General features: G+C 43.4%; 1 long non-coding RNA gene across 7 annotated transcripts; it reads left to right on the top strand.

Moving 5' to 3' along the window:
- The first annotated feature begins 3,642 nt into the window (after positions 1 to 3,642).
- On the top strand, positions 3,643 to 7,629 carry LOC119356024. Of its 7 annotated transcripts, none has more exons than XR_005171784.1 (10): positions 3,643 to 3,828; positions 3,959 to 4,766; positions 5,148 to 5,288; positions 5,433 to 5,727; positions 5,835 to 6,276; positions 6,384 to 6,590; positions 6,683 to 6,781; positions 6,968 to 7,117; positions 7,213 to 7,288; positions 7,373 to 7,629. It is a non-coding gene; the product is annotated as an uncharacterized LOC119356024 (long non-coding RNA). The 7 variants fall into 7 exon arrangements; XR_005171783.1 differs by having other exon boundaries at positions 6,859 to 7,117; XR_005171782.1 differs by having other exon boundaries at positions 6,384 to 6,781; positions 6,977 to 7,117.
- Positions 7,630 to 12,291: the final 4,662 nt, after the last annotated feature.

Here is a 12,291-nt window from a genome sequence, read left to right as displayed (position 1 = left end):
GTTACTGGAACCCCCTGGGGGCTTAATGGGCCTACATGGGCTTTAGTGGAAGAGAGAGGAGGCGGCCAAGAGGTGGGGGCATGCCCCCCAAGCCTAATCCGAATTGGGAGGGGGCCGGCCCCCCTTTCCTTCTTCTCCTCTTCCTCTTCCTCCCCCTCCTATTAGGACTAGGAAAGGGGGAAACCTACTCCTAGTAGGAGTAGGAATCCCCCCTTGGGGGCGCACCATGAGGCCCGCCGCCCTCCTCCTCCCCTCCTTTATATACGAGGGAGGGGGCACCCCATAGACACACAAGTTGACAATTGTTTTAGCTGTGTGCAGTGCCCCCTCCATAGATACACACCTCGGTCATATCGTCGTAGTGCTTAGGCGAAGCCCTGCGCCGGTAACTTCATCATCACCGTCAACACGCCGTCGTGCTGACGAAACTCTCCCTCGGCCTCAACTGGATCAAGAGTACGAGGGACATCACTGAGCTGAACATGTGTAGATCGCAGAGGTGCCGTGCATTCGGTACTTGACCGGTTGGATCGCGAAGACGTTCAACTACATCAACCGCGTTTCTTAACGCTTTCGCTTTCGGTCTACGAGGGTACATAGACATACTCTCCCCTCTCGTTGCTATGCATCCGTAGATAGATCTTGCGTGATCGTAGGAATTTTTTTGAAATACTGCGTTCCCCAACAGCGGCATGCCGTTGGCCATGGAGATGTAGGGGCGGTGGGAGGAGGCATGTGCACCATCATTGATGGAAAGGGGATTTTGGGGTTTTCTCTAGGATTCGCTAGTACTGTAAATGGAACCGATCCTTATATTAAGCGGTTGCCTACTATGAACCGGTGCGAACTTGAAGCAGTGGGAACGCGGTGGAGGTGGTTGACAAAGGATGCGAGGAGGCAGACATAGGCGAGGCGTCCATCACCATCCGATGGTCGAAAGGGTAGTGAATTAGCTACTTGTTTAGTACACATTACAATCCCAGAAAACCAACACTTGATTGTACAGCGTGGATGGCAATGGCACTAATGTATAACCGTGATGATCATAGGTTCGATATCCCAGGGCCGATTTTTCACTTTTGTAGTTTTGGTCAATTTTATTTAATCTCTCTATTTTTTGTAGGTATTTAATCTCTCTGTTGAATAGTATGAATTTTGTAATGTTAACAATCAGAGGCATGATGCATGATCAACACCACTGTTCAAACTGAAATGCGAAATGAGGTTTTTTCACCAACTGCATGTACCCGTACCATGTCAGAATGTCAAAGTTTACCTTGTTTTTACAATTAAGAGATTCATTTTTTCCTTCAAAGATGATGTGCATGCACCCATAACATGACACCATATCATGGTGTATCTATTATTCAGAGTCGCCACAAGAACATGTTGTTGTCACCTAAAATCTTGGATGGATTACTGAAGGATATATAAATATAAAAAATAGGTATGTGAGATTTGTAAGCATGAGCATTTGCTTCCATAAGCGTTAAACTAAGAAACTTACCGGTGGGCTAGTGTTTGATTAGTGATAGTACTTTTTAGCTGAGTTGTTTTGTATTCCCTCCCATCAAAAAGAAATGTCATGGCTTTTGTTCAAACTAGATAATACCCCGCGCGTTGCTGCGGGAATTTGTAGCATTGTATAGGAGGAGGATTTATGAAGCACGAAATAATAGAACCATGAAGCATCTCTATATTTGTGTAATTAGAATGCATCCCTGGCATGAAAGACGACAATTATATTTGATCAGATTTTCTCATAATAATTCAAGATAACATAATTTGTTTGTCTATTAGAAGTGCATCAGAGCAAGAGACAAAGAGACTTCATGCTTCATAAATCATACATGTAAGCTTGAAAATTGAACGGTTCCTATTCTAGCACACATAAAAAAAATGATAGCATCTACTCCAAACCAGAATCCCATCAGCACCCTTATTTTTCATGACATTAGTACATCATAGGGAGGAGTATGCCGGAGAAACCACATTCTCCACTACAACAGGAAATGATTGTAACTCAATATAGCCAGCGAGCATTCAGCTGAACAAACATTATCATATATAAGGCACATGTAGATTGCCATCTATGCACCAGAAAATTAAGGGAACAAAAAGCATACCTTTAAAAAACAAGAGGTTCATTATTTTATTATATGTGGTTCTATCATTTGGTATGCATCTTCTTCTGTATATTTATCCAACATTAGTCAGCCTCTCTTTCAACCAATATTAGCAAGCGTTCGGTACAGAGCTAAATGCACCATGTTATTATCTTGAATCTCACAGAGAATGCAACTATATATGTTCATGAGAGTTACTTCATATTTCATTTCATTTATGTAAGTAGATGCTTGTGTGTGAAAATAATGACACCCTGTAGCAGGGGAAGAACCACAATGTCAATCACAAAATTTCATTACTTAGGTACTCCCTTCGTCCGGAAATACTTGTTGCAGAAATCGATCAAAATGGATGTATTTAGAACTAAAATACATCTAGATACATCCATTTCCTAGACAAGTATTTCTGGACGGAGGGAGTATTAGATCTTGATCCGATGACATTCACAATGAATAATACTGCCGGGGAGTAAAATACCTGAAAAATGAACTTGAGTATGCCATATGCTCTTATCTACAAATAATCATAGAAAACAATAAAATTTGTTTTAAGTTAACTTGAGAGAGAGAGAGATATGCAAGATTGTAATTGTGCATAGTTAGTGGTATGGAACATGACTGTAGTTCGTACACAACTAACATTACAGGTAGAGAGACTGACCAGACTTGCTGCGGCATGGAGGATGTTGCAGATGGAACAAAGCTTCCTACAATGCATAAATCTGATCTTCAAATCAATTTATCTCAAAAAAATCCTTCAGATCCAAGGAGATACAAAGGAAGGTGAACCCCGAAAATGCCTAATGGAGGTCGAGCCTCAGGTAGGCCGCAATCTTGCCCGTCCAGCGGTCCAGATCATATTGGGATGCGCGAGTTTCCTGTATTCACGCTTGCTGTCGGTCGTAGAGCCTTTCCTGCCCGCGTATTGCGCAGCACTAGTCTAAGAATCTAGCCAGTATCCAATGCCTACAACAGTGTTCCTTGGCACACATCGCGTCGTCTCACATGTACTGAGAAAAGTAGCTTTGCCACTCGTATGCCCATCATTGTCATCATGAAGAGGCATGTTCGATTAGCTTGCTGACAGACATAACATTGTTGCATTAGGTAAAGTGTACACTAGTAACTGATTTGTTGGTTGACTAAATGTTCCACACGTAGGAGTCTGACATGTGCTGTTTGTCCATTTACTATAACCACAGTGTTAACCTCGGGATGTTCCCTATTCGAGTGGTTTGTTTCTACCAAGAAGAGGCTAATAAATTACGATGTATTGTAATTTTGTGTACATTTTTACTTGATTGGAGTCTATTAGTAACATGATTTATGATGCGGTTACTAATCTACGGTCTTCTAAATCTTTAATATTACTAATGGACAGTATTACCTTTACTGCAACGGCACATCGCGGCGGTCATGGCTTGTGAACAGTGCCATGGAAGAATCTGGACCCACTGTGATTATTGAAAAGATGCATGGTATTGTCTTGTCAGTTGTACTCTGTTGTCATCCCAACCACGCCCTGCCCTCCCAATTACGATACCACACCAACCTCCATCGAACCAGCTCGTCTTCTTCCTCTCCTCCATTTCCTCTCCTCCCCTGGAGCACCAGAAAGGATCTCCATTTCTTCGATCTCCTTCGGCTCCGCGCCATCCATGCCACCCTAGGCCAGGGCAGCAGATCAACCTCCACAAACAAGGTATTCATACTAGCTCTATGTGTCAAAACAATGATTAGCATAATCTTAGTTGGTCCAGGTTCATTTTTGTTGTTGTTTTCACTCGTAATGAATCTCACATCCCGCTCCCCATTGTCACTAAACATCGTAGGTAATTTAGCAATAGCAAGATGTACCAACTAGCAAGCGGTCATGAAGTTCCATCCGTTCTGGACAAAGAGAATCTCAGCGATGCCTCTCCTAATGAACTTGGCAGTGATGTGGACTGTTTTGGTGGATCAAGTGGCCCTCCCGGCAGTCCTGCGATTACATCTAGGCTTTCTCTGTTGAAATTAGGTTCAGTCATAGCTAAGTTTTCTGATTTCAAGAAAAAGCTCGTAAGGGAAATTGGGTTTGATGGCTTGCTCCAGATAAAATCATGGCAGAAGATAAATCTGAAGTACAGTTCTTATCTGATGGATAGGGTTCATGTGGATAGTAGTACAATCAACTTGGAGGGTTAGGGCATGCTTACGCTATCTGACAAAGAAGTACAATACGTTTTTGGTATCCCTTGCGGTGAGAAAACAATAAGTTCATAAGGCATTGAACCGTCTGAAGCATGTATTGAGTATTCAAGATTTGCAACTAGCTTTGGTGACAAAGGTACACACAGCCTCAAGGCAGCAGCGGCATATCTGATCCGCGACATCACCGTTGAATCTAGGAAGATAGAAGTTGACTGCTTCAAGATTGCATTTGTCATTTTCGCCATAGGTCATGTACTGGCACCTTCAACAAAGCATGACTACACTACAATTGATTTCTGGGCAGCAATTAATGATGTATCTAAAATCAGAGATTGGAACTGGTGTGGTTACCTTCTGAAGCAACTTTTTCAAGCTGCCAGGAAGTTTAAGACAGATGTAACAAGGCGCACCCCCACCATTCACATTGTTGGATGCCACTTCTTCCTGCAGGTAGTGAGCCCTTCCCATATGCTGAAAATCCAAACTTATCATCAAGCTGCTCACATCATTTGACTAGAAACCAACAACCAGTTAAATTAACCATATTAATCTCCATCATGTTTATAGTTTTTTGTATTAGATAGCCTTGATCTGGGTCTGTTGAGCAAAGCAAGGGGAATGTTCCCGAGAATGGCACTTTTTGATTATGATTCAATGAAGAAAATGATTGAGGCAATTTCTGTTAGCATGGGCGGTGGCGAAATATCATTCCACGGCGCATTAGTATGCATGCAGAGCTAGTATAGATGTTCTTGTTCCACGGCGAAATATCAACCCATACACGATCATTTATTTACATTTTACTAAAAAATTCCCATTACATTATGTCAGGTCTGATAAAATCTTAATACCAGCAAGGAAATGGTATGCGCCACGGACAATGATCTGAACCAAAACAAGTCAAGGGAATCACCCAACACAACAAGAGTTCAGACTCCATCTACGCCTATCCTCAGAGCCGATTATGGCAAGGTTGGTCCACTGGAATTTTCAAAACATCTGTGTACCAAGTACCCATCTGTTGTGAGTATTTTACTTAGGCGATCAAACAAATTTATTTTTCCGACCTTAGTGGCACATCTTTCGATCTAAGCAAATTCATTGTCCTGTTCGCAGTTGGGCGAGAAGCTTGGTATACTTCTTAGAGAGCACAATGCGCGTGGGCTGGCTTGCATATCAGAAATGAGGGAATCTTTCCAAAACTCGACGTTTGGTTTCGCAGATAAAATGTTAGGTGTGTAGCCGAAAACTGTACATGTTGCAAGGAGAATGGTCGGAAACAGTGCATTCTGAAGAGCGAGGAACCGAACAACGCCAACATTAGCAATTTGTCACCAGAGAAGATGAATGTTTGTCACCCCAATTGCCAATAGGATAGTAGCAAGGTTGTCTGCGCCAGTCGATAATGAAGGTAATCCTTCAGTTTTCAGCCATTTTTGCTAGTAGTATTATGCATGTATTATCATCATTAGACTACAACATATCTACCCATAATCCATTCAAATTCACGCATTACAGGTACCTCATCAGCAAATAGCTCAATTGCCCATAAAAGGGCTGCCGCACCCAACTCAAGCAACGAGCAAGACACATCAAAGAAAATCTGTGTTCGCCAGGACATGCCTCTTTAGATGGTTTCTCCATCGGTCATTGACACTGCCAACAACTCATCTTTGTCAGCCAAGAAAGAAGCTCGCAATGAGGTTGCCAACTTGGTTTACAACTTCTTTGATGATCTTACAACTGTCATTGCTACATACTACGCTGAGCTCTGCCCAAGGGCTGATTATGTCACGTTTGGCACTACAAACGACATTGTCCCAACAAAAATGCGATTGCCAAAGTGTAATTTAGCACGCGACTCTTGGGAAATTGGATCTGTACCACTCCCACCATCACCAACAGTTCTGAAAGCTATCAAGGATTGGTTATCTGCTGCATCGCCCTTGCTGCTAGAGAGGTATTGCCTCAATAGCCATTCATTTTTTTTCGAAATGACCCCCTCTTTTTTATCATGTCTATTGTAGTTTTCGCATGACAACATCTTATTTTATGCACTCCTCACAGGAAATGGATTGTGCACCCACATCCAAGGCTAGTATCAGTTGATGGAACAGAAATCCAGCAACAACTAGCAGGAAGCGAACATCTTGGCCATGAGATGGCATCAGTAATTTATAGATGCCTCCATCAGATGGATATATTGTTCTCTAAAGATAGCGCAGGGATGATATGGAGGAAATTCATGGAACCTAAGTTTCTCATAAGTCCAACGTTAACTAGCATTTTCTACATCATTTCCTTGAACTATTGATTACTAAATTCTCCATCACATGCCTTAACCAAAAAATGCCATTGTTTTGCAGACAACAGTGTTGTCGAACGTTGACCCCTTAACAATATAATCTATCCGCACTAGCTTCACCGGTGCACTTGATAATTGGAACCCTGCCTCAACGAGAGTGGTAAGTATATAACCCAGTATTCTTTTTTAACAACTAGCATCTTAATAATTTAGCTGTCCATGATCTATTCCCAACAGTGGCACATACCAGCCATCTTGCCCGATGGATGGGCCGTCTACTCATTTGATATGCTGAAAAAGAGGATATTTGTTCTTGATCCAGCCATGTGAGACCATTTGGCTTTAGCAATCGCAGGGTAAACATGCATACATATGTGTCAAACCTTCTGCACTCCGCCCTCTTCAGATGCCTGCAGTGCCTCTATGAGTCGTGGCATTGCAGTTGTGGAGAATGGACCAGGTCATTTCTAATGCTCATGGCGGAGAAGGTTGATAAGTAAGTTGAAATCCACTTCCAACAACATGTGTCTCAAATGTTATATTAGCAATCAACATATGCCTAATTACATTTTTACACGCACGGTACAACAGGGAGGATTATGGCATATGTGCGACATTTCTTGCTAGGAATTTCAACGGCGAAAAGCTGCAAATCCCTTTGACCAAGGTAACTACCTTTCGTGCGTACCTACATTGATGAGAATATTGATGCATGGTAAACTCTTCGGCTAATCCTCAAAACACTTTTTAGGCCAACCTGGACATGCACAAGAACCTCACGCTGTACGAGGTCATGCGTCTCAAAGGCAATGAGTCTCTAATCCCACATGATGCCATTGAAGCTATCAAGGGCTCTTTCATTGTCATTTGAATTATTTGTATGCATATATATTTTCTATGTATGGGGAACCCGAAACAAACAATGATGCATCTCATGTTGTAAATAGGCATTTTGTATCAGACTATTTTTCTTAAACACAATGCAAGACCCTTCAATCATTCACATAACAATGCACTGAATTTACTAATTTTAAAGCACAAATAGGGATACATTCTCCTTGCACTCACTCACTCACTCACACACACACACACACACTTAAACCACTACATAGATCATGACTTAGGTAATACTAGGTCGCACACGAAAGCATCTACTCCATCCGTTCCCAAATACTTGTCTTTCTAGTCATTTCAAATGGACTCAACATACGGATGTATGTAGACATATTTTAAAGTGTAGATTCACTCATTTTGCGCCGTATGTAGTCACTTGTTGAAATCTCTAGAAAGACAAGTATTTAGGAACGGAGGGAGTAGTAAGCTTTGAAGAACATGTAGCAAAACAGAGCTACCAGCAGCACATACATAGCACTGGCCATGTGTTTGCCCTTAAGATCCGGCAACACAACTGGCACCACCGCTGCAGGTCGGACATGCATTGGCTCCTCAGCTTCACGTAAGCGACGAGTCAGTTGTTCAACTTGAGCTTCTACGTTCCTTGTAGCATCCTGCGGGTTTGAGTTCAACCTCTCAAGCAGCCACACCTAGCCCCTCAGATCCAGTGCACGCTGCTTAAGGAATGGATCATTGATTGGATCATCATGCCATACGAAATACTCGCAGCCTCCCCTCTACAAACATCCGAAAAGGAAAGCAGAACCAATTTTTGAATCACCCGGCGAATGAAAAGGAAATCCAAGTTTGGAAATCAGTGTTGAGCTTACTTACCCTTGAATGTTAAAAATTTCTACATCTCCTCACTGGATTGTCGTCGCTCCATGAAATCCACGTGGCTGCTTTCTTAGGTGGCTTGTAGTCACATGGGTCCGCTGGCTCGTAGTCTAGAGGACCCTGCATGTACCTTATCAGCGACCTCACTGGTGCACCTGGACCTCTACGAGCGGCAGAACGGGATCTAGAGGAAGAAGAGCTAGAGGAGGCCATTGGAGTGATGAGGACAACTGGTTGTAGCTAAACTCCTTGAGAGGCTGGCAAGGAGGAATTAAACATATACTACTTATAGACGGATGCACTCAACCTGCAATGGTCACTACCATCTAGCGTACAACACACGCAGCTAGCAATGGCTAATTCAAAATTCAAACAAGGAGATGTAGACGTTGTGCATGCAGACACATTTCTTAAATAAAAAGCCATGCATGGCTCGATTCCGTCCCAGGGAGGTTCGCTGACAGGATCATCTTAACTGACATATTACAACCAAAATAATTAGGAGACCCAAGTTCGTACTAACAAGCACACTTCCAACTCGCTAATCCATCCAAGCTTTCGTACCACCAAAATGATTATCTAGCAGGTTGCGCCTAACCTAAACCCGCGGACAAGTCCGACGCCTCGCTGCGTCAAGAACTACTCTTCAATTGTCACTTGCTCCATGATTCCTAGATGAGGAGAAGAATTTCCCTTGGCCGCCATAGTCTCATACAACATCATCCTCCTCCTTGCCAGCAGACCAACCTAATGGAAGAGAACAAATTGACGCGGGAATCAGGATTTTTGAAACTGAACCATCACATGCATAGTATTTTTTGTGTAGCTCTATCATTGTACCTGTGGCACGTCATGTTCCAGGCGTGTACCATTGAAGTTGTCAGCGTAGTAAGCAACATATCCGGCATATTCCCCACTGAAAAACAAGGAATGCATCAGTCACTGACAGCAATGTTTCAGATTTGTTCTCTCATCACTACTACTCTAGTCCTCACCTTCCGCACGCAACGTGCATGTTCTTGTTGTACCTCACATGCCAATCCGAGATATCCATGTGCCACCCATCAGCAATCATCCCCCAACATTCTTCAAATAGTTAAGCGTGTTGAAAATTATGGATGAATGTGTGTCCCTGTACGCATGCTTGCTGTGCTCTGTGTAAACTGGATCAAGCATGTTGAGCCTTTTCAGCTTCATGTCAAAGACGTATAGGCACCACTCCTGCATGATTGATATAGGAGCCATGATCTGTAATGGTCAATCAATGCACAAACAAATAACACTCAACAACATGCAGAATATTCTCTTCGAAAACACACCCAGAACAATAATTAGGGACAACAACACTTACCATTCGGTAAAGTCTCAGCTGAAATCCAATCTTCTGGGAAGACAGTAAAGCACACAAAGTGTCAATAGCCTCGTGAGAATGTGGATTCTCCAGGTGCAGCTGTGTCAAAGCAATGAACAACATGAGCAAAATGTGTGTTGAATCCTTCCTGCAAAGATCAAGCCAACAGTCTAAATCTTTAGTTTTAGTGTCTTACCGGCACATCAGGTGATACAAGACACCTCCAGAGAGGAAGGCCAACCTTATCCATCATCATAATCTCCCTCTCATTGAAGCCACGAACCCATGCTTCCAGACCATTGTAACCCATCTCTCCATTCAAACTGTATTGCAGCTACAACCGCCACATGTGCAAAAGATGCGCCAAGGAGCTCGTGCATGGTTTTCTGCCACTGGGACCATGGCACCCCATCTGCAATGCAAGGCATAATTTAGTGACAGTTTGTAACGAGGGAAGTACAGAAATAACACCAGACGCGCTTAAAGGTTTAACCTGGATATTCAATCGCCTTCGCCTTGCCCTTGCGATCAAGGATCATAGGTTTGTCCTCCGGCTCCTCATTTTCATGTGCTACTTGTACTACAACAAAAATTGCAAACATCGTTTCAAACTAATCAGTAGGTGCAAAATCAATAAACTCATAAATCAGCTTTGATTATGTAGCCACCTGACACAGCAGCCCGAGTAGTAGATCGGCCCACCTCTCCAATATTAGGCTTCTGCTCATTCGTGCTATCAAGACACATGTTCAGTCCTATACCAACTCCAATGGTGTTCTGCTGCCCAACAGCCATAGCCATCATGGCATGAGCTGCTTCCCTTGAAGAAGCAGCTAGCTCCTCAGCCACTACATTTGTAAAATAATTTTTTATTAAACTATAGAATTTTGCTCCTACGCAATGAGCCACTCATATTAAGAGAAAAATCAAGCACACCATACTATGGAAGTGCACATTCATTTTCAGACAATGGAACAATGGATCGCCTGTTGCCGCCACCGTTCTAGGTGTGGTTGGGATCTCCACTGGGAAGACCGTGGCCACAGATGCATGCTTCTTCACGTGTGCCATGAAGAAATCAAGTGTTTCTGTCAGCTCTTTCTCCCTGGTCTCCACAGACACTGCCTTTATCTCTTCCAGAACCTTCTCCCTCATGCAATCAACAAGCTTGAGAAATTGTGCCTCCCTATATATGCTAGAACTGACACTCGAGCGTAGCCTTGACAGAACCTATCATCTGTTCATCATAGCAACCCAATGTGAGAAACCGTAATCATCAAGCTAACCAATGACTCACATTTAACATGAACAAATTTCAACTCTAATATGGACACAATACCTCATCAGTCCACACAGGCCCATGATGGCACGTGTTGTTTGCGGGTTGCGCTGCACCACCAGAACGCATCGGATCAGCTCCTCCAGCTCTTCCATTTCCCCCAAGTGGAACTGAGCGTGGAATGTTCATTGATGGAGAGCGGGGGACATCCGCAAGCTGACAACATAAATGGTAGGAAATCTATTCAATTGAGAAGGAAAGAAGCAAGACAATCCTATGAATTAGAACATTTTTCTTTGTAACTTACATCTAGACCGCATTCGATCCCGAATCTAGTAGCATGCTTGCGGATGAGATCCTTCAACAACACATCTGAATAACTAGAGATCCTAGGCAGTGGCAGCTGCTCCAAACCTTGCACACTATGCTCATGGTAGTCCAACCCTATGATCTAACAATCCAAATGCAGGGAAATTAGCATCTCAAACAAGAAGAAACAAGCACAAGGAAAAGAGCATGCATTGCTTAATAAATTACCTGTGGTACAATAAGGCACCCGCCAAGAACAACAAATGCTGGATTTGTTGCTAGATCATCTCTAAGCTTCCGTGCTGCTTCCCTAAGTCCCTCAACCACATAGTCACAGAAATCATACTTGCATATTCTGTCTGGCTCGGCAACTACGGGTAGGAGCTCATTTGCTATTTTAGCAGTTGCACCGCTCCGCACAAGGAAAGTGGAGCTGGCTACAACCGCGAAGGCGGCCTTCATCGCGGTCCGCTCGTCACCCTCAAGGCCTCAATGGCTACCTTGCTAGCTCCCTGAACTATCTTCTTAACACCATGAACTGGAATATTGTTTGACCTCGGCATGTCCGTGCCTAGTAATGCGTGCACCTTACCAAGCAGGTACTCGCGGTCTGCAAGGCAATGCCCACCCTGAGTGTCTATTTTCCTACCACCGCTAGGGAGACCAATTGCTCTAGCAACAACATTGGCATTGACATCTACGAACGTGCCATCACCCATCTCCATCTTCATAGTATATGGGTCTATTTTGGAGATCAAGGACATGGAAAAGATTCTGTTTGTGTTTCCTAGGACCCTAATCTGACACAACTCTCCCAATCATACTTCACCAAACACATCTCTAACCTTGGGGTTCCATTCACTCACAAGTGACTGCAACGCAATCGAGGTAAATGATGTCTGAATAGTTGGGACTCGCCTAGGCGCCGCGATTGAAGAGGCAACAACGGTTGAACTTTCGCCCAACAGCGACGGCGCCAGTGAGTTCCCCTTGGGTCGCC

Source organism: Triticum dicoccoides, chromosome 2A, assembly GCF_002162155.2.
Source record: "Triticum dicoccoides isolate Atlit2015 ecotype Zavitan chromosome 2A, WEW_v2.0, whole genome shotgun sequence".
Lineage (NCBI taxonomy): Eukaryota > Viridiplantae > Streptophyta > Magnoliopsida > Poales > Poaceae > Triticum > Triticum dicoccoides.
Note: the sequence above shows the minus strand (reverse complement) of the source record. Positions and strands in the feature narration are given on the sequence as shown.